At 48.1% G+C, this 23,917-nt stretch overlaps 1 protein-coding gene across 1 annotated transcript in view; it reads right to left on the reverse strand.

The window, feature by feature from the left end:
• NRAS (NRAS proto-oncogene, GTPase) overlaps positions 1-23,106 on the reverse strand; it is an 87,675-nt gene extending 64,569 nt beyond the window's left edge. Inside the window, exon 1 of the mRNA XM_063955433.1 lies at positions 22,903-23,106. The gene's annotated coding sequence lies outside the window, so the exon portion shown is untranslated. The remainder of the gene's footprint in view (positions 1-22,902) is intronic.
• Between the last annotated feature and the right edge of the window lie 811 nt (positions 23,107-23,917).

Consider the following 23,917-nt stretch of genomic DNA (forward strand, 5'->3'; position numbering starts at 1 on the left):
CCAGACACTTAAAACTTTACATAATAATGGAAACAGGGACAAAACAGAGTGCAAATACAGCATGCAAAACTGCCTAAAGAAAAATATAGAAAAAGTTTCAATAAGTAGTCACAGTACTGAATCCATGAATATGTTATGGACTAACAAGAGAGTTGGGTTGGGGTGATCCTGCACTGCTGTATGAAATAATAGACGACGCATATTTTAGTACTGTTTTTGTGAGAGATGGGTAAACTACCCAACTCTATGTAGGGATTGGTGGTGCCCCCCTTAGGGAAATGACAGTTATATAACATGGGGATGTTCTTGCCAGAAAACAAGAAGACAAGAGAGCAAGAAAACAAGAAGTTGACTTATTTTTGGGGGGCAAATGCTCTTTTTTAATAAAAACCACTTTTTTTTATAATGCTGTTAGTACAGGCACAGCGCTGTGATTTACAAAAAAAAAAAATGCCTATTAAACAAAAATTTTTTGGGGGGGTTTTATTAAAAATATTTAATGCCACTGACATGCCCAGTGCTTAACTCCTTGTGTGTTTGTTTCTCTGAAAAGTGCTTTTGCATTTTCCATTTTGTATTACTATTCAGATTCATTTAAAATATTATTAAATTGTTGTTCTTATTTTGGGATCAGTATGGAAAGCAGGTGGCCGGTTCGAAAACCAACGTTGGGATCCAGATTGCTAAGAAGCTGTCAGGGGCGAGTAAGGGGTGCTATACCATCTCCCCTGCACCCCTAACCCTCCCTACCCACTGCCTAACCCTAACCTTGCCCCCGTAAGTGCCTAAACCTAACCGCCACCCCACCCCTGCGGTTTACCTCCTCAGTGGCGCTGTTAGGACATGTGGTATATATATATATATATATATATATATATATATATATATATATATATATATATATACATACATACATACATACACACATACATATATATTTTTTTTTTTTATTATTTATTTTTTTAAATAGGATTTTGGTACCTACCGGTAAATCCTTTTTTCGTAGTCCGTAGAGGATGCTTGCGTCCACATTAGTACCATGGGTTATAGACGGGTCCACCAGGAGCCATTGGCACTTTAAGAGCTTGAGTGTGGGTTGGCTCCTCCCTCTATGCCCCTCCTACCAGACTCAGTCTAGAAGCTGTGCCCGAGGAGACGGACATTTTCGAGATAAAGGATTTTACACAGACAGTGGTGAGATTCATACCAGCTCACACATACAAGGCACGCCAAGACAATGTAGCTTGAACATTCAGCAACTGCTGAAACATTACTTACCAAGTAACAATGCAGTACTCAACTAAAACGAAGTGGTACTGAACCAAATAACATTTGCAGGAAAATGAAGCGCTAGGCGGGTGCCCAGCATCCTCTACGGCAGGCATTCCCAACCACGGTCCTCAAGGCACACCAACAGTGCAGGTTTCAGTAATATCCAGGCTTCAGCACAGGTGTCTTAATTAGTAGCTCAGTTATTTTGATTTAACCATCTGTGATGCAGCCTGGATATCACTAAAACCTGCACTGTTGGTGTGCCTTGAGGACCGTGGTTGGGAATGCCTGCTCTACGGACTACGAGAAAAGGATTTACCGGTAGGTACCAAAATCCTATTTTCTCTTACGTCCTAGAGGATGCTGGGGACACCAAAAGAACCATGGGGTTATACCAAAGCTCTAGAACGGGCGGGAGAGTGCGGATGACTCTGCAGCACCGATTGACCAAACTTGAGGTCTTCATCGGCCAGGGTATCAAACTTGTAAAACTTCGCAAAAGTGTTCGACCCCGACCAAGTAGCAGCTCTGCAAAGTTGTAATGCCGAGACCCCCCGGGCAGCCGCCCAGGACGAGCCCACCTTTCTAGTAGAATGGGCCTTCACTGATTCCGGTAATGGCAATCCTGCCGTGGAATGAGCACGCTGAATCATACCACAGATCCAGGGAGCAACGGTCTGCTTGGAAGCAGGACACCCAATCTTGTTGGGAGCATACAGGACAAACAGAGCCTCTGTTTTCCTAATCTGAGCCGTTCTGGCGACATAAATCTTCAAAGCTCTGACCACATAAAGAGACTTTGACTAAGCGAAAGAGTCAGTAGCTACAGGCACCACAATAGGTTGGTTCATGTGGAAAGAGGAAACCACCTTCGGTAGAAATTGCTGACATGTCCTCAATTCAGCTCTATCTTCATGGAAGATCAAATAAGGGCTCTTGTGAGACAAGGCCACTAACTCAGACACCAGCCTTTCAGATGCCAAGGCCAACAGGGTGACCACTTTCCAAGTGAGGTACTTCAACTCCACCTCCTGCAAAGGTTCAAACCAATGTGATTGAAGGAACTGCACCACCACATTAAGATACCATGGTGCCACTGGAGGCACAAATGGAGGTTGGATGTGCAACACGTCTTTCACGAAAGTCTGAACTTCTGGAAGGGAGGCCAATTGTTTCTGAAAGAAAACCAATAAGGCGGAAATCTGTACCTTAATTGAGCCCAATTTTAGGCCCGCATCCACACCTGCTTGTAGAAAATGGAGAAAACGTCCCAGCTGAAACTCTTCCGTAGGAGCCTTCTTGGATTCACACCAAGAAACATATTTTCTCCAAATACGGTGGTAATGTTTAGACATTACCCCTTTTCTGGCCTGAATAAGTGTATGAATTACTTCACTGGGAATACCCTTATGGGCTAGGATTTTGCGCTCAACCGCCATGCCGTCAAACGTAGCCGCGGTAAGTCCTGGTACATGCACAGCCCTTGTTGTAACAGGTCTTCGCGCAGAGGAAGAGGCCAGGGATCTCCTATGAGTAATTCCTGAAGATCTGGATACCAAGCCCTCCTTGGCCAGTCTGGGACAATGAGGATCGCCCGAATCTTTGTTCTTCTTATGATCTTTAGAACTTTTGGAATGAGAGGAAGTGGAGGGAATACATACACCAACTGAAACACCAACGGTGTCACCAGTGCATCCACTGCTATTGCTTGAGGGTCTCTCGACCTGGAACAATATCTCTGAAGCTTCTTGTTGAGACGAGATGCCATCATGTCTACTTGAGGAACTCCCCAACGACTTGTCACCTCCGCGAAGACTTCTTGGTGGAGGCCCCACTCTCCTGGATGGAGATCGTGTCTGCTGAGGAAGTCTGCTTCCCAGTTGTCCACTCCTGGAATGAAGAACGCTGACAGAGCGCTTGTATGTTTTTCCACCCAGCGGAAAAATAAGATTTTACTTACCGATAAATCTATTTCTCGTAGTCCGTAGTGGATGCTGGGACTCCGTAAGGACCATGGGGAATAGCGGCTCCGCAGGAGACAGGGCACAAGAATAAAAGCTTTAGGATCAGGTGGTGTGCACTGGCTCCTCCCCCTATGACCCTCCTCCAAGCCTCAGTTAGGATACTGTGCCCGGACGAGCGTACATAATAAGGAAGGATATTGAATCCCGGGTAAGACTCATACCAGCCACACCAATCACACCGTACAACTTGTGATCTGAACCCAGTTAACAGTATGATAAAACGAAAAGGAGCCTCTGAAAAGATGGCTCACAACAATAATAACCCGAATTTTTGTAACAATAACTATATACAAGTATTGCAGACAATCCGCACTTGGGATGGGCGCCCAGCATCCACTACGGACTATGAGAAATAGATTTATCGGTAAGTAAAATCTTATTTTCTCTGACGTCCTAGTGGATGCTGGGACTCCGTAAGGACCATGGGGATTATACCAAAGCTCCCAAACGGGCGGGAGAGTGCGGATGACTCTGCAGCACCGAATGAGAGAACTCCAGGTCCTCCTCAGCCAGGGTATCAAATTTGTAGAATTTTGCAAACGTGTTTGCCCCTGACCAAGTAGCTGCTCGGCAAAGTTGTAAAGCCGAGACCCCTCGGGCAGCCGCCCAAGATGAGCCCACTTTCCTTGTGGAATGGGCTTTTACCGATTTTGGCTGTGGCAGGCCCGCCACAGAATGTGCAAGCTGAATTGTACTACAAATCCAACGAGCAATCGTCTGCTTAGAAGCAGGAGCACCCAGCTTGTTGGGTGCATACAGGATAAACAGCGAGTCAGATTTTCTGACTCCAGCCGTCCTGGAAACATATATTTTCAGGGCCCTGACAACGTCAAGCAACTTGGAGTCCTCCAAGTCCCTAGTAGCCGCAGGTACCACAATAGGTTGGTTCATGTGAAATGCAGAAACCACCTTAGGTAGAAATTGAGGACGAGTCCTCAATTCTGCCCTGTCAGAATGAAAAATTAAGTAAGGACTTTTATATGATAAAGCCGCCAATTCTGACACACGCCTGGCTGAAGCCAGGGCTAACAGCATCGTCACCTTCCATGTGAGATATTTGAAGTCCACAGTGGTGAGTGGTTCAAACCAATGTGACTTTAGAAAACTCAACACAACATTGAGATCCCAAGGTGCCACTGGAGGCACAAAAGGAGGCTGTATATGCAGTACCCCTTTTACAAATGTCTGAACTTCAGGCATTGAAGCCAGTTCTTTCTGGAAGAAAATCGACAGGGCCGAAATTTGAACCTTAATGGACCCTAATTTTAGGCCCATAGATAGTCCTGTTTGCAGGAAATGGAGGAAACGACCCAGTTGAAATTCCTCTGTAGGGGCCTTCTTGGCCTCACACCACGCAACATATTTTCGCCAAATGCGGTGATAATGTTTTGCGGTTACGTCCTTCCTGGCCTTGACCAGGGTAGGGATGACTTCATCTGGAATGCCTTTTTCCCTCAGGATCCGGCGTTCAACCGCCATGCCGTCAAACGCAGCCGCGGTAAGTCTTGGAACAGACAAGGCCCCTGCTGGAGCAGGTCCTTTCTCAGAGGTAGAGGCCACGGTTCTTCCGTGAGCATCTCTTGAAGTTCCGGGTACCAAGTCCTTCTTGGCCAATCCGGAGCCACGAGTATAGTTCTTACTCCTCTCCTTCTTATGATTCTCAGTACCTTCGGTATGAGAGGCAGAGGAGGGAACACATACACTGACTGGTACACCCACGGCGTTACCAGGGCGTCCACCGCTATTGCCTGAGGGTCCCTTGACCTGGCGCAATATCTGTCTAGTTTTTTGTTTAGACGGGACGCCATCATGTCCACCTTTGGTTCTTCCCAACGGTTTACTATCAGGTGGAAGACTTCTGGGTGAAGTCCCCACTCTCCCGGGTGGAGGTCGTGTCTGCTGAGGAAGTCTGCTTCCCAGTTGTCCACTCCCGGAATGAACACTGCTGACAGTGCTATCACATGATTTTCCGCCCAGCGAAGAATCCTTGCAGCTTCTGCCATTGCCCTCCTGCTTCTCGTGCCGCCCTGTCTGTTTACGTGGGCGACTGACGTGATGTTGTCCGATTGGATCAATACCGCCTGACCCTGAAGCAGGGGTTTCGCTTGACTTAGGGCATTGTAAATGGCCCTTAGTTCCAGAATGTTTATATGAAGAGATGCTTCCATGCTTGACCACAAGCCCTGGAAATTTCTTCCCTGTGTGACTGCTCCCCAGCCTCTCAGGCTTGCATCCGTGGTCACCAGGATCCAATCCTGAATGCCAAATCTGCGGCCCTCTAGTAGATGAGCACTCTGCAGCCACCACAGAAGAGACACCCTTGTCCTTGGCGACAGGGTTATCCGCTGATGCATCTGAAGATGCGATCCGGACCATTTGTCCAGCAGATCCCACTGAAAAGTTCTTGCATGGAATCTTCCGAATGGAATCGCTTCGTAAGAAGCCACCATTTTTCTCAGGACCCTCGTGCACTGATGCACTGACACCTGGCCTGGTTTTAGGAGGTTCCTGACTAGCTCGGATAACTCCCTGGCCTTCTCCTCCGGGAGAAACACCTTTTTCTGGACTGTGTCCAGAATCATTCCTAGGAACAGTAGACGTGTCGTAGGAATCAGCTGCGATTTTGGAATATTTAGGATCCACCCGTGCTGACGTAACACTACCTGAGATAGTGCTACTCCGACTTCTAACTGTTCCCTGGACCTTGCCCTTATCAGGAGATCGTCCAAGTAAGGGATAATTAAGATGCCTTTTCTTCGAAGAAGAATCATCATTTCGGCCATTACCTTGGTAAAGACCCAAGGTGCCGTGGACAACCCAAACGGCAGCGTCTGAAACTGATAATGACAGTTTTGTACTACAAACCTGAGGTACCCTTGGTGAGACGGGTAGATTGGGACGTGGAGATAAGCATCCTTGATGTCCAGAGACACCATATAGTCCCCTTCTTCCAGGTTTGCTATCACCGCTCTGAGTGATTCCATCTTGAATTTGAACCTCTTTATGTAAGTGTTCAAGGATTTCAGATTTAAAATTGGTCTCACCGAGCCGTCCGGCTTCGGTACCACAAACAGCGTGGAATAATACCCCTTTCCCTGTTGTAGGAGGGGTACCTTGATTATCACCTGCTGGGAATACAGCTTGTGAATGGCTTCCAAAACTGCCTCCCTGTCGGAGGGAGACTTTGGTAGAGCAGACTTCAGGAACCGGCGAGGGGGAAACGCCTCGAATTCCAGTTTGTACCCCTGCGATACTACCTGTAGAATCCAGGGGTCCACTTGCGAGTGAGCCCACTGCGCGTTGAAATTCTTGAGACGGGCCCCCACCATGTCCGAGTCTGCTTGTAAAGCCCCAGCGTCATGCTGAAGACTTGGCAGAAGCAGGGGAGGGCTTCTGCTCCTGGGAAGCGGCTGCATGGTGCAGTCTTTTTCCCCTTCCTCTGCCCCGGGGCAGGAAGGAATGGCCTTTAGCTCGCTTGTACTTATGGGAACGAAAGGACTGAGTTTGAAAAGACGGTGTCTTTTTCTGCTGATGTGAAGTGACCTGGGGTAAAAAGGTGGATTTTCCAGCCGTTGCCGTGGCCACCAGGTCCGATAGACCAGCCCCAAATAACTCCTCCCCTTTATACGGCAATACTTCCATATGTCGTTTTGAATCAGCATCACCTGACCACTGTCGCGTCCATAACGCTCTTCTGGCAGAAATGTACATAGCACTTACTCTTGATGCCAGGGTGCAGATATCCCTCTGTGCATCACGCATATATAGTAATGCATCCTTCAAATGCTCTATAGTTAGCAGTATATTGTCCCTATCCAGGGTATCAATATTTTCAGTCAGGGAATCCGACCACGCGACTCCAGCACTGCACATCCAGGCTGAAGCGATTGCTGGTCGCAGTATAACACCAGTATGTGTGTATATACTTTTAAGAATATTTTCCAGCCTTCTATCTGCTGGTTCCTTGAGGGTGGCCGTATCAGGAGACGGTAACGCTACTTGTTTAGATAAACGTGTGAGCGCCTTATCTACTCTAGGGGGTGTTTCCCAACGCGTCCTAACCTCTGACGGGAAAGGATATAGTGCCAATAATTTTTTAGAAATTAGCAGTTTTTTGTCGGGGGAAACCCACGCTTTATCACACACCTCATTTAACTCATCTGACTCAGGGAAAACTATTGGTAGTTTTTTCACACCCCACATAATACCCTTCTTTGTGGTACTTGTAGTGTCAGAAATGTTCAATGCCTCCTTCATTGCCGTGATCATGTAACGTGTGGCCCTACTGGACATTACGTTTGTCTCCTCACCGTCGACACTAGACTCAGTATCTGTGTCTGTGTCGACCCACTGAGGTAACGGGCGTTTTAGGGCCCCTGACGGTGTCTGAGACGCCTGGACAGGCACTAATTGATTTGCCGGCTGTCTCATGTCATCAACCGTTTTTTGCAAAGTGCTGACATTATCACTTAATTCTTTAAATACGATCATCCAGTCAGGTGTCGACACCCTAGGGGGTGACATCACTAACCCAGGCAATTGCTCCGCCTCCACATCATTTTCCTCCTCATACATGTCGACACACACGTACCGACACACAGCACACACACCGGGAATGCTCTGATAGAGGACAGGACCCCACAAGCCCTTTGGAGAGACAGAGGGAGAGTCTGCCAGCACACACCAAGCGCTATATATATATATATATATATATATATATATATATATATATATATATATATATATATATATATATATATACACAGGGATAACCTTATATAAGTGTTATTCCCTTATAGCTGCTGTTTATATAATTTTTAGCTGCCAATAGTGCCCCCCCTTCTCTTTTTTTACCCTGATTCTGTAGCAAGTCTGCAGGGGAGAGTCAGGGAGCCGTCCTTCCAGCGGAGCTGTGAGGGAAAATGGCGCTTGTGTGCTGAGGAGATAGGCTCCGCCCCTTCACGACGTCCTTATCTCCCGCTCTTTTCTGTAATAATGGCAGGGGTTAAAATACATCCATATAGCCCAAGAGCTATATGTGATGTATTCTTTTGCCAACCTAAGGTATCATCTGTTATATTGCGTCTCAGGGCGCTCCCCCCCAGCGCCCTGCACCCTCAGTGACCGGAGTGTGAAGTGTGCTGAGAGCAATGGCGCACAGCTGCGGTGCTGTGCGCTACCTTAGTCTGAAGACAGGATCGTCTTCTGCCGCCGATTTCACCGGACCTCTTCGCTCTTCTGGCTCTGTAAGGGGGCCGGCGGCGCGGCTCCGGGACACATCCAGGCTGAACCTGTGATCGTCCCTCTGGAGCTAATGTCCAGTAGCCAAAGAAACCCGATCCACTCTGCACGCAGGTGAGTCCGTTTCTTCTCCCCTTAGTCCCACGATGCAGTGAGCCTGTTGCCAGCAGGACTCACTGAAAATAAAAAACCTAAAATAAACTTTTATTCTAAGCAGCTCAGGAGAGCCACCTAGCCTGCACCCTTCTCGTTCGGGCACAAAAATCTAACTGAGGCTTGGAGGAGGGTCATAGGGGGAGGAGCCAGTGCACACCACCTGATCCTAAAGCTTTTATTCTTGTGCCCTGTCTCCTGCGGAGCCGCTATTCCCCATGGTCCTTACGGAGTCCCAGCATCCACTAGGACGTCAGAGAAATCCTTGTGGCTTCTGCCATCGCCGCTCTGCTTTTCGTTCCGCCCTGACGGTTTATGTACGCTACTGCTGTTACATTGTCCGACTGGATCAGTACGGGTAGATCTTGAAGATGATGTTCCGCTTGCAGAAGGCCGTTGTAAATGGCCCTTAACTCCAGAACGTTTTTGTGGAGACAAGTTTCCCGACTTGACCATCTTCCTTGGAAGTTTTCTCCCAACGTGACTGCCCCCCAGCCTCAGAGGCTTGCATCCGTGGTTAATGGGATCCAGTCCTGGATCCCGAACCTGCGTCCCTCTAGGACAGGCATTCCCAACCACGGTCCTCAAGGCACACCAACAGTGCAGGTTTTAGTGATATCCAAGCTGCAGCACAGATGGTTAAATTAAAATAACTGAGCTACTAATTAAGTCACCTGTGCTGAAGCCTGGATATCACTAAAACCTGCACTGTTAGTGTGTCTTGAGGACCGTGGTTGGGAATGCCTGCTCTAGGAGGTGAGAGCTTAGCAGCCACCACAGGAGTGAGACCCTGGTCTTGGCAGACAGGATTATCCTCCGGTGCATGTGTAGGTGGGACCCGGACCACTTGTCCAAGAGGTCCCACTGGAACACTCTGGCATGGAACCTGCCAAACTGAATGGCCTCGTAGGCCGCAACCATCTTCCCCAGCAACCGAATGCATTGATGGATTGACACTCTTGCTGGTTTCAGAATTTGTTTGACCAGACTCTGAAGTTCCAGAGCCTTTTCCACTGGAAGAAAGACTCTCTGTAGTTCTGTGTCCAATATCATTCCCAAAAACGACAACCGCGTCGTCGGAATTAACTGTGATTTTGGCAAGTTTAGGAGCCAACCATGTTGCTGAAGAACTGTCAGGGAGAGTGCAACGTTTTTCACCAACTGGTCCCTGGATCTCGCCTTTATCAGGAGATCGTCCAAGTACGGGATAATCGTGACACCTTGCTTGCGAAGGAGAACCATAATTTCCGCCATCACTTTGGTGAAAATCCTCTGAGCCGTGGACAGACCAAACGGTAACGTTTGAAATTGGTAATGACAACCCTGTTTTGCAAACCTCAGGTAAGCCTGATGCGGAGGATAAATGGGAACATGTAAGTAGGCATCTTTTATGTCCACAGACACCATAAAATCCACTTCCTCCAGACTGGAGATCACTGCTCGTAGAGACTCCATCTTGAATTTGAATTTCTTTAGGAAGAAATTTAGGGGATTTCAGATTGAGGATTGGTATGACCGTGCCGTCCGGCTTCAGGACCACAAACAGGATCAAATAAAAACCTTCCCCCCTGATGTGACTGGGAAGCCCTGACGATAACCTGATTTTGACATAACTTTTGTATTGCGTCACAAACTACCTCCCTGTCTAGAAGAGAAGCTAGTAAAGCCGATTTGAAAAACCGGCGAGGGAGAACGTCTTGAAACTCCAGCTTGTACCCTTGGGATACTATTTGTAAAACCCATGGGTCTAGGTCCGAACGAACCCAGAACTGACTGAAGAGTTTGAGACGTGCCCCCACCGGTGCGGACTCCCGCATAGGAGCCCCAACGTCATGCAATGGAATTGGCAGAAGCCTGGGAGGACTTCTGCTCCTGGGAGCCTGACAAGGCTGGTGATCGTTTACCTCTTCCTCTAGTAGCAAGGAAGGAAGAACCTCGGCCCTTTCTGTTTTTATTGAGCCGAAAGGACTGCATCTGATAGTGGTGCGTTTTCTTTTGTTGTGGAGGAACATAAGGCAAAAAAGATGACTTACCCACGGTAGCTGTTGATACCAAATCATCCAGGCCGTCGCCAAATAAGGCCTTACTTTTATATGGTAGAGATTCCATACTTTTCTTGGAATCAGCATTCCATTGGTGAATCCTAAACGCTCGTCTAGCTGAGACTGCCATGGCATTGGCCTTTGATCCCAAAAGACCAATATCTCTTGCAGCTTCCTTTAGGTAAACTGCAGCGTCCTTGATATAACCCAGCGTCAAGAGGATGTTATCCCTATCTAGGGTATCTATGTCAGATGACAAGTTATCTGCCCACTTTTCAATAGCACTACTCACCCACGCAGAGGCAATGGCCAGTCTGAGTAGTGTACCAGTGGTCATATAAATGGATTTTAACATAGCTTCCTGCTTACGATCCGCAGGGTCTTTAAGGGCTGCCGTGTCAGGTGACGGATGAACCATCTTTTTAGACAACCGCGATAGGGCCTTGTCCACAATGGGGGGTGACTCCCACTTTTCCCTATCCCCAGTGGGAAACGGATAAACTACCGGAATCCTTTTGGGAATCTGACATTTTCTGTCTGGACTTTCCCAGACTTTGTCAAATAAAGTATTCAGTTCATGAGAGGGAGGAAACATTATTTCAGGTTTCTTTTCCTTATACATACAGACCCTTTTATCCGGAACAGCAGGGTCCTCAGTGATATGCAATACCTCTTTAATAGCCACAATCATGTACTGAATGCTCTTTGCCAATTTAGGATCTAATCTGGAATCACTATAGTCGACACTGGAATCAGTGTCTGCCAACTGGGTAAACGTACGTTTCTGTGACCCCGAGGGGACCTGAACTTGTAATAACTTATCTTCCACAGATTTCTTCCATGCTTGTGTCTGAGACTCAGACTTGTCCAATCTTTTACTAATACTAGCTACATTAGCATTCAAAGCATTCAATACCATTACTCAATCAGGAGTCGGCGGTGCCGACATGGTCACCCCCACCTCCTTTTGCGTCTCTAATACAGTCTCCTCCTGTGAAGAGCACTCAGCCTCAGACATGCCGACACACGTGTAATACACACCCACAGAATCACTGGGCTTATAGGGGACAGACCCACAGAGAAGCCTGTCAGAGAGACACAGAGGGAATTTGCCAGCTCACACCCCCCACTCCACCCCTGTTTTGCACCCTGATACTTGTTCAGCAGTGTGAGGAAGGACCAGCGTCTCTGCAGCCAGTGGAGAAGAAATGGTGCCGAGTGAGCTGTGGGGACAAAGCTCAGCCCCCTTAATGGCACGCTTCCATCCGCTCTTTTACAATACGGATTACCGTATATACTAGAGCAGGGGTGGCCAACCAGGCAGAGACAAAGAGCCAAAAAATCTTGTTAGGTACGTCAAAGAGCCGACATTTAGCCGAAGGCGCGTGTGCAAAAATGAGGTGTGGCTTTATGTCAGCTAGGACACACTGCCGGTATAAAATACATTGAAAAGGCTAGATTCAGCATAAGATACATTTTAAAGCCAGATCCAACATAAAATACATTGAAATAGTCACTTTCACATAAAATAATTGAAAAAGCCAAATCCATATAAAGGTGCCATCTGACCCCTGGGCCAGTGCAATATAAGTGTTCCAGGGCCACTTGACTGCAGATTCCCTATAAAAAAATGGGGCCGCTTGCTTGAATCTACCCCCCAGGCTAAAAGTTTCCAAGCCCGTGATTGCAGCAGTACCTAATGTGTCCTCTATTTGCAAGTGGATGTCTCACCTATAGTATTTGGCTCCCTCAGTTTTCAGTCCCTGTAGTGTTGCTGCGTGTCTGGCTGGAGTGCAGCGGTTTCTGTATCTGTTGTGGTCACATGACTTTGAGTGTTGGGAGCCACATTTGAGTAAAGAAAGAGCCTCATGTGGCTCAAGAGCCACTGGTTGGCCACCGCTGTACTAGAGTATAAGTCGACCCGAATATAAACCGAGGCACCTAATTTTACCACAAAAACCCGGGAAAACTCATTGACTAGAGTATAAGCCTAGGGTGGGAAATGCAGCTCTAGCCGTACACAGCCATCAGTGTCAGATATGCCCTCATACTGCCAGATATGCCCCACAATGCCAGATATGCCCTCATGCTGCCAGATATGCCCTCATGCTGCCAGATATGCCACACAGTGCCAGATATGCCCTCATGCTGCCAGATATGCCCCAGTGCCAGATGTGCCCTCATGCTGCCAGATATGCCCCACTGTGCCCTCATGCTGCCAGATATACCCCACAGTGCCAGATATGCCCTCATGCTGCCAGATGTGCCCCACTGTGCCAGATGTGCCCTCATGCTGCCAGATGTGCCCCACTGTGCCAGATGTGCCCTCATGCTGCCAGATGTGCCCCACTGTGCCAGATGTGCCCTCATGCTGCCAGATGTGCCCTCATGCTGCCAGATGTGCCCTCATGCTGCCAGATGTGCCCCACTGTGCCAGATGTGCCCTCATGCTGCCAGATATGCCCCACTGTGCCAGATGTGCCCTCATGCTGCCAGATATGCCCCACTGTGCCAGATGTGCCCTCATGCTGCCAGATATGCCCCACTGTGCCAGATGTGCCCTCATGCTGCCAGATATGCCCCACAGTGCCAGGAAGGGTACTTACCCTCCATCGCTCCCGCGTTGTCTTCTGAAGAAGGGACACGGAGGGCACAGCGCGCGGCTCTCCTGTGTCCCTCCTGCGTCTCAGTCTCTGGCGGCATGTGTGTGTTAAATGAAGTGCCGGTTCGTGAGCCAATCAGAGCTCACGAACGGGCAGTTCATTTAACACACACACACACGCCGCCGGAGACGCAGGAGGGACACAGGAGAGCCCGGCGCTGTGCCCTCCGTGTCCCTCCTTCCACTGACTCGGGTATAAGCCGAGGGGGCTTTTTCAGCACAAAAAAACGTGCTGAAAAAGTCGGCTTATACTCGAGTATATACGGTATACTGGCGAGGGTTAGGACAGGGTCTTACACTAATGTCCCCTCTTGCCAGACTTTTGCTGAGGTATTGTAAGCTGCCCAGGGGACAGGGAGAGGAGGAGGCGGCATGGCCCTCCTCAGTATTTGGGTAGAACGAAGGTAGAAAACCTACTGGGCAGCTGTACGCCCATATAGAATCAATACAGGACGATACTCTTTAATACAGTATGGGTGGCAACCCTATATGCAAGTGCAATATAAATAAGTTAATAAATAGTATGCCCAAAAAAATAAGATTTTACTCACCGGTAAATCTATTTCTCGTAGTCCGTAGTGGATGCTGGGGACTCCGTAAGGACCATAGGGAATAGATGGGCTCCGCAGGAGACTGGGCACTCTAAGAAAGATTTAGTACTACTGGTGTGCACAGGCTCCTCCCTCTATGCCCCTCCTCCAGACCTCAGTTAAGGAAACTGTGCCCGGAAGAGCTGACATTACAAGGAAAGGATTTTGGAATCCAGGGTAAGACTCATACCAGCCACACCAATCACACCATACAACTTGTGATAACATACCCAGTTAACAGTATGAACAACAATCGAGCATCACTCAACGGATGCCACATAACATAACCCTTTATTAAGCAATAACTATATACACGTATTGCAGAAAGTCCGCACTTGGGACGGGCGCCCAGCATCCACTACGGACTACGAGAAATAGATTTACCGGTGAGTAAAATCTTATTTTCTCTAACGTCCTAGTGGATGCTGGGGACTCCGTAAGGACCATGGGGATTATACCAAAGCTCCCAAACGGGCGGGAGAGTGCGGATGACTCTGCAGCACCAAATGGGCAAACACAAGGTCCTCCTCAGCCAGGGTATCAAACTTGTAGAATTTTGCAAAGGTGTTTGAACCTGACCAAGTAGCTGCTCGGCAAAGCTGTAATGCCGAGACCCATCGGGCAGCCGCCCAAGAAGAGCCCACTTTCCTTGTGGAATGGGCTTTTACGGATTTTGGATGCGGCAATCCCGCCGCAGAATGAGCCTGCTGAATCGTGTTACAGATCCAGCAAGCAATGGTTTGCTTTGAAGCAGGAGCACCCAGCTTGTTGGATGCATACAGGAAAAACAGCGAGTCAGTATTCCTGACTCCAGCCGTTCTGGTCACATAAATCTTCAAAGCCCTGACTACATCAAGCAACTTGGAATCCTCCAAGTCACGAGTAGCCACAGGCACCACAATAGGTTGGTTCAAATGAAAAGATGACACCACCTTCGGCAGAAATTGTGGACGAGTCTGTAATTCTGCCCTGTCCATATGAAAAACCAGATAGGGGCTTTTACATGACAAAGCCGCCAATTCTGACACCCGCCTAGCCGAAGCCAAGGCCAATAGCATTACCACTTTCCACGTGAGATACTTTAGCTCCACGGTTTTAAGTGGCTCAAACCAGTGGGATTTCAGGAAACCCAACACCACGTTGAGATCCCAAGGTGCCACTGGTGGCACAAAAGGGGGCTGAATATGCAGCACTCCCTTAACAAATGTCTGAACCTCAGGAAGAGAAGCCAGTTCTTTCTGAAAGAAAATGGATAGGGCTGAAATCTGGACCTTTATGGACCCCAATTTCAAGCCCACAGTCACTCCTGACTGTAGGAAGTGCAGGAACCGGCCCAGCTGGAATTCCTCTGTTGGGGCCTTCCTGGCCTCACACCAAGCAACATATTTTCGCCATATACGGTGATAGTGCTTTGCTGTCACGTCCTTTCTAGCCTTTATTAGTGTAGGAATAACTTCATCCGGAATGCCTTTTTTCTCTAGGATCCGGCATTCAACCGCCATGCCGTCAAACGCAGCCGCGGTAAGTCTTGGAACAGACAGGGTCCCTGTTGCAACAGGTCCTGTCTGAGAGGCAGAGGCCATGGGTCCTCTGTGAGCATTTCTTGCAGTTCCGGGTACCAAGTCCTTCTTGGCCAATCCGGAACAATGAGTATTGTTCTCACTCCTATTTTTCGTACGATTCTCAGCACCTTGGGTATGAGAGGAAGAGGAGGAAACACATAGACCGACTGGAACACCCACGGTGTTACTAGTGCGTCCACAGCTATCGCCTGAGGGTCCCTTGACCTGGCGCAATACCTTTTTAGCTTTTTGTTGAGGTGGGATGCCATCATGTCCACCTGTGGCAGTTCCCATCGATTTGCAATCTGCGTGAAGACTTCTTCATGAAGTCCCCACTCTCCCAGGTGGAGGTCGTGCCTGCTGAGGAAGTCTGCTTCCCAGTTGTCCACTCCCGGAATGAACACTGCTGACAGTGCTTGCACGTGATTCTCCGCCCAACGAAGAATCCTGGTGGCTTCCGCCATTGCCACCCTGCTTCTTGTGCCGCCCTGGCGGTTTACATGGGCCACTACGGTGATGTTGTCTGACTGAATCAGCACCAGTTGGTTTCGAAGCAGAGGCTCCGCTTGACTCAGGGCGTTGTATATGGCCCTTAGTTCCAGGGTATTGATGTGCAGACAAGCCTCCTGACTTGACCACAGCCCTTGGAAGTTTCTTCCCTGAGTGACTGCCCCCCATCCTCGGAGGCTTGCATCCGTGGTCACCAGTCCTGTATGCCGAACCTGCGGCCCTCGAGAAGGTGAGCACTCTGCAGCCACCACAGAAGAGACACCCTGGCCCTGGGGGATAGGGTGATCAGCCGATGCATCTGAAGATGTGATCCGGACCACTTGTCCAACAGATCCCACTGAAAGATCCTCGCATGGAACCTGCCGAAGGGAATGGCTTCGTATGACGCCACCATCTTTCCCAGGACTCGCGTGCAGTGATGCACCGACACCTGTTTTGGTTTTAGGAGGTCTCTGACTAGAGTCACGAGCTCCTGAGCCTTCTCCGCCGGGAGAAACACCTTCTTCTGGTCTGTGTCCAGAATCATGCCCAGGAAGGGCAGACGCGTCGTAGGAATCAGCTGCGACTTTGGAATATTCAGAATCCAGCCGTGCTGTTGCAACACTTCCTGAGAGTGTGCTACGCTGATCAGCAACTGCTCCCTGGACCTCGCCTTTATGAGGAGATCGTCCAAGTATGGGATAATTGTAACTCCTTGCTTTTGAAGGAGCACCATCATTTCCGCCATTACCTTGGTAAATATTCTCGGTGCCGTGGACAGGCCAAACGGCAACGTCTGGAATTGGTAATGACAGTCCTGTACCACAAACCTGAGGTACTCCTGATGAGGTGGATAAATGGGAACATGCAAGTAAGCATCCTTGATGACCAGAGACACCATAAAATCCCCCTCTTCCAGGCTTGCAATGACCGCTCTGAGCGATTCCATTTTGAACTTGAATTTCTTCAGATAAATGTTCAGGGATTTTAAATTCAAAATGGGTCTGACCGAACCGTCCAGTTTCGGTACCACAAACATTGTGGAATAGTAACCCCTTCCCTGTTGAAGGCGGGGAACCTTTACCACCACCTGCTGGAGATATAACTTGTGAATTGCCGCTAACACTACCTCCCTTTCCCTGGGGGAAGCTGGCAGGGCCGATTTTAGGAAACGGTGAGGGGGCATCACTTCGAATTCCAACTTGTATCCCTGAGACACAATCTGTATAGCCCAGGGATCCACCTGTGAGCGAACCCACTGGTGGCTGAAATTTCGGAGACGCGCCCCCACCGCTCCCAGCTCCACCTGTGGAGCCCCAGCGTCATGCGGTGGATTTAGTGGAAGACGGGGAGGACTTCTGTTCCTGGGAACTAGCTGTATGGTGCAGATTCTTTCCTCTACCCCTGCCTCTGGCAAGAAAGGATGCACCTCTGACTTTCTTGCTTTTTTGTGAACGAAAGGACAGCATTTGGTAATACGGTGCTTTCTTAGGCTGTGAGGGAATATATGGCAAAAAATTTGACTTCCCAGCCGTAGCTGTGGAAACTAGGTCCGAGAGACCGTCCCCAAACAATTCCTCACCCTTATAAAGGTAAAACCTCCATGTGTTTTTTAGAGTCGGCATCACCTGTCCATTGCAGAGTCCACAGGACCCTTCTGGCAGAAATCGACATTGCGTTTATTCTAGAGCCCAGTAGGCAAATGTCCCTCTGGGCATCCCTCATATATAGGACAGCGTCTTTGATATGCCTCAGGGTCAGTAAAATAGACTCCCTGTCCAGGATATCTATTTCCTCAGACAGAGTATCTGTCCATGCTGCTACAGCACTACACATCCAGGCCGAAGCAATTGCTGGCCTCAGTATGGTACCGGAATGTGCATAAACAGACTTTAGGATACCTTGCTTCCTATCCGCAGGATCCTTTAGGGCGGCCGTATCCTGTGACGGCAGGGCCACCTTCTTGGATAAGCGTGTCAACGCTTTGTCTACCCTAGGGGAGGATTCCCAGCGTAACCTGTCCGTTGGCGGGAAAGGATACGCCATAAGTAATCTTTTGGAAATCAGCACTTTCCTATCAGGAGAATCCCACGCTTTTTCACATAATTCATTTAATTCATGTGAAGGGGGAAAAGTCACCTCTTGCTTTTTCTCCCCAAACATATAAACCCTCTTGTCAGGGACAGGGTTTTCCTCTGATATATGCAACACATCCTTTATTGCTATAATCATGTAGCGGATGGCTTTAGCCATTTTAGGCTGCAATTTTGCCTCATCGCCATCGACACTGGAGTCAGAATCCGTGTCGATATCTGTGTCAACAATTTGGGATAGTGGGCGCTTTTGAGACCCTGCCGGCCTCTGAGCTGTAGGATCAGGCATGGGTTGAGACCCTGACTGTCCCAAGGCTTCAGCTTTATCCAACCTTTTATGCCAGGAGTTTACATTATCATTTAACACCTTCCACATATCCATCCAATCAGGTGTCGGCGGAGACACCACATTCATCTGCACCTGTTCTGCCTCCACGTAGCCTTCCTCGTCAAACATGTCGACACAATCGTACCGACACACCACACACACACAGGGGATGCTCTAATTGAGGACAGGACCCCCACAAGGCCTTTTGGGGAGACAGAGAGAGAGTATGCCAGCACACACCCCAGCGCTATATAACCCAGGGATTACACAGTAACTTAGTGTTTACCCAGTAGCTGCTGTATAACTGATTTATGCGCCTAAATTTATGTGCACCCCCTCACTTTTTAACCTCTTTCTACCTGGAGACTGCAGGGGAGAGCCTGGGGAGCTTCTTCTCAGCGGAGCTGTGGAGAGAAAATGGCGCTGGTGAGTGCTGAGGAAGTAGCCCCGCCCCCTCAGCGGCGGGCTTCTGTCCTGCTTTCTGTGTAAAAAAAATGGCGGGGGCTCATACATATATACAGTGCACAGTTGTATATATGTGACTTTTGCCAAGAGGTAACATAATTGCTGGATACAAATGGATTTTATTCCCAGCGCACGACTAGTAAAGATAAAAGACACGTAGCTAATAAAAATAATTTCTTTATTCTAAGACAAATTTCATAAATATGAATGTTTTTATAATCATTAATACGGATATAGAGACTTCCTTCAACGTTGTATATAAAAAGGTTATGTAGTTGGAGCTGTATGTTCAAAATGAGAGTCAATTATGGGAAAATTGCTCATAAAGGAAATCCTCTATATTTAGCTCTTGCAAAATGCCATACAGCGAGAAAAAGGGATATGCAGTGTAAAAATAAATAATAAAAACACCTATTACCGGTAAACAAAACAAACAGACTACATAAAACACATAAACATAAATGTAGCTGGATGCCCACACGCTCGGCAACCAAATCTAAAAGGTGCTGTCTCTGTAGATTGTTACTTATAGCATCTGGATATGGAGAAAGTGCATTTAAATTACTGTCTGTTTGACACCTTGACCTCTCCAATATGCTTCAGGACTTATTTCCAGAAGGAGAACTTCCGATATGTGCATAAAGATCCACGTATGGCTCAGTCTTTTAGTGATATGCACTATCAGGTGTCACTGAAAAGTTTTTATGCCATGTAATATTGGATTTAACAATTTGAGTGTACCTCCTTCTTTGCTGTCTTCCAAATCCTTAGTTGCTTGAATGGATGTCCCGGATACGTCGTCCCCCTCAGGCAGGTGAGTCTGGAGTCCGCCGGCGGAGATCCAGCAACAGCCGTTGTTCAGCGCTGAACGGCACTGTGCGGGATCGATTCGATCTGTAATCGACGCGTTTCGCCTTCAGTTAAGGCTTCCTCAGGATAGCAGATAGATCCACCCAGGTCTCATCCCGTCTATTTATGGGGGTTTGTGCATAGCGGTTAAAACGTACTTCCGGTATGTCGTGCGTTCCATGATGATTCTATATCCGGCTTTTGCGTTCCAAAGTCGATGCTACATATGACGGACAATGAAAAAGACAAAACAAAAAACACACAAAACGTCCGTCATATGTAGCATCTACAGTACTTATAGAAAGGACATATTGGGGTAAGAAGTCCCATACAATTTAATCAGTAAAATGATGGGAGAAATCTAACAATAGTGCAATGTATAAAACTATAAATCCGATATCGGTAGCCAAATAACGGGTTGGAACGCATATTCAGGACATAAAAGCCCTGTGGAACGCAAGGTATCCAGGAAATACATCACAAACATCGACTTTGGAACGCAAAAGCCGGATATAGAATCATCATGGAACGCACGACATACCGGAAGTACGTTTTAACCGCTATGCACAAACCCCCATAAATAGACGGGATGAGACCTGGGTGGATCTATCTGCTATCCTGAGGAAGCCTTAACTGAAGGCGAAACGCGTCGATTACAGATCGAATCGATCCCGCACAGTGCCGTTCAGCGCTGAACAACGGCTGTTGCTGGATCTCCGCCGGCGGACTCCAGACTCACCTGCCTGAGGGGGACGACGTATCCGGGACATCCATTCAAGCAACTAAGGATTTGGAAGACAGCAAAGAAGGAGGTACACTCAAATTGTTAAATCCAATATTACATGGCATAAAAACTTTTCAGTGACACCTGATAGTGCATATCACTAAAAGACTGAGCCATACGTGGATCTTTATGCACATATCGGAAGTTCTCCTTCTGGAAATAAGTCCTGAAGCATATTGTAGAGGTCAAGGTGTCAAACAGACAGTAATTTAAATGCACTTTCTCCATATCCAGATGCTATAAGTAACAATCTACAGAGACAGCACCTTTTAGATTTGGTTGCCGAGCGTGTGGGCATCCAGCTACATTTATGTTTATGTGTTTTATGTAGTCTGTTTGTTTTGTTTACCGGTAATAGGTGTTTTTATTATTTATTTTTACACTGCATATCCCTTTTTCTCGCTGTATGGCATTTTGCAAGAGCTAAATATAGAGGATTTCCTTTATGAGCAATTTTCCCATAATTGACTCATTTTGAACATACAGCTCCAACTACATAACCTTTTTATATACAACGTTGAAGGAAGTCTCTATATCCGTATTAATGATTATAAAAACATTCATATTTATGAAATTTGTCTTAGAATAAAGAAATTATTTTTATTAGCTACGTGTCTTTTATCTTTACTAGTCGTGCGCTGGGAATAAAATCCATTTGTATCCAACCTTGAATAGCGGTATTAGGTAGTGATTCCGCATCCCTTTCCTGAGCAGCACATATAGTAAAGTAAGAATATTATTCTGTTAGCGCAGTGCCAAACCCCTCTTTTTGTTTGTAACATAATTGCTGCCCAGGGCCCCCCTCCCCCCTGCACCCTACAGTGACCGGAGTGTGTGGGTAGTGTGGGAGCAATGGCGCACAGCTGCAGTGCTGTGCGCTACCTCATGTGAAGACAGGAGTCTTCTGCCACCGATTTCGATGTCTTCTTGCTTCTGCCGGCTTCTGTCTTCTGGCTCTGCGAGGGGGACAGCGGCGCGGCTCCGGGAACGGACGACCAAGGTTAAGATCCTGTGTTCGAACCCTCTGGAGCTAATGGTGTCCAGTAGCCCAAGAAGCGCAACCTAGCCGCAGTTAGTAGGTTTGCTTCTCTCCCCTCAGTCCCACGTACAAGAGAGTCTGTTGCTAGCAGAAGCTCTCTGAAAATAAAAAAAACCTAACTAAAATACTTTATCAGCAAGCTCAGGAGAGCTCACTAAAAGCACCCAGCTCTGTCCGGGCACAGATTCTAACTGAGGTCTGGAGGAGGGGCATAGAGGGAGGAGCCAGTGCACACCAGTAGTACTAAATCTTTCTTAGAGTGCCCAGTCTCCTGCGGAGCCCGTCTATTCCCCATGGTCCTTACGGAGTCCCCAGCATCCACTAGGACGTTAGAGAAAAGACATTTGGTGACATGCAGTCATTTTATAATTATAAAATGATCAACTAATGATTTAATTATGTTTTTATGTTCTATAATGGTGGCCATCTACAATTATCCGTCAGATAATCTGCCAGATCTGGCTGGTTGGAATGAAAATCTGATACCTGGCAAATGACAATCGAGCACTTGCTCCCCACACACTGGTAAATAGACAAAACTGATCGTTAAAACAACTTGGTTAAATCACGGTTTAACCCAATTTGTATGAACGACAGGTTTTGTCAAGGGCCCTACACACTGGGTGATTTTAACCACGAAGGATATTTTTCACCAACAATATTTGCATACACACTGGACGATACCTATGGACGATTTGAATGATATGACAGTACATTACATCTATATCGTCTAAATTGGCTTGGATGTATAAACGAGGACAGACCAAAGATGAACGACTGCGGGGACGCGCATCGTTGGTACATCCACACTGGTCAATATGAACGATTTATCTGAACAACAATATTGTTCATATATACCATCGTTATCTATAAGTGTATATGGCCCTTAAGCCTTCCAGTGTTTGGGAGAAATTAGTTAAGCGTCATTTGCTCTCATCCATTACCAGATTTCCATTCCAACCAGCCAGATCTGGCAGATTATCTGATCGGTATTTGATTTATGCTTTCAAATACCGCACACACACAGCTCCCACAGAAATGTGGTGCCATGAGAAGGAATGAATGGGCAGCAGTGTACTAAGGGAAGCTGGGGAGCTGGCCATGCAGCCAGGACACTTCCATAGCACTGGCTGAGCCACTAAACCGACCAGCAGTAACGGAAGAACACAGCGTGCCGGGGTTGTGAGGCTGGGAGTGCCTGCTGATGACCCGGGACGGGCACTGGCTGTGCTGTGATCACACGCGTGTAATAGGGCGAGTGGAAATAAGCGCTTCTGAGCACCAAGGATGCCGGGTTACACCTCCTTACCTTCGGCACTATGTAGTCGCGCCGCCCCTCAAGATCCATGCACCGGCCCTTCCTCTGCTCCCCACCTTCCAGCGTTCTTCGTCAGGAGTTAGTTCCCCTCTGTCCGGGCGCAGCCAGCGCCCCTGCCCCCTCCTCCCAGCGGCCGCTTCCGCATCTCGACAGCAGGCACGCAACCCTCCAACACTCGCGAGACCTCCGGCTGCGGCAGGTGGTCCCCCCCCCCCCCCCTCTGCTGCTGCTCTTCCGGTCACGTGCTATCAGGTGAGCGCCGCTCGCTCAGAGAGGTCTGGAGAGCACGTTACCCATGGGTGGGAGAGTGGGTACTGTACGGTGTACACAACAAGAAGACCGTGGCTGTTGCAGTATGTGTGACATGCTGTGCAACTTTTACCCTACAGAGTGGCCTATGTCATAAAACATATCACACGCAGAATACGTGTCATGCTTTTTTTTTTTCCTTTCAGATTTCAGGACTGGGGACGTGGTCAACACAGCAGTTCGGGTTTCAGGCGTATCAGGTGTCAGGCCATTATAAAACCACTTACACGTATTTATCCCAATTTTTAAAGCAGATGTGCTAAATATTTTTTCTCTTACGTCCTAGGGGATATTGGAAATCCATTTAGTACCATGGGGTATAGATGGGTCCACTAGGAACCATGGGCACTATAGAAGTTTGATTGTGTCTGCTCGCTCTTCCCTTTATGCCCCTCCTACCAGACTCTGTCTAAGAAACTGTGCCCGGAGAAATCGGTCACGTCTCTGGAAGCTCCTGAAGAGTTTTCTGCATTTATTTTCTAAGTTGGTTATTTTCAGGCAGGACTGGATGTCACCAAGCCTGCCTGCTTTATGGGACTTTGGGAGGGAGGTGGGCAGGGCCGGCTCTAGGCATGTTCGAATAGAGCGGCCGCGCAGGGCGCCACCCTTAATGGGCGCCGCGCGCTGGCGCCGCCATATTCGAAGCTGGAGCCGGCCCTGTGTGTGTGTGTGCAGCGCAGCGTTGTCCCCGCCGTCC

Source organism: Pseudophryne corroboree, chromosome 2, assembly GCF_028390025.1.
Source record: "Pseudophryne corroboree isolate aPseCor3 chromosome 2, aPseCor3.hap2, whole genome shotgun sequence".
Taxonomy (NCBI): Eukaryota; Metazoa; Chordata; class Amphibia; order Anura; family Myobatrachidae; genus Pseudophryne; species Pseudophryne corroboree.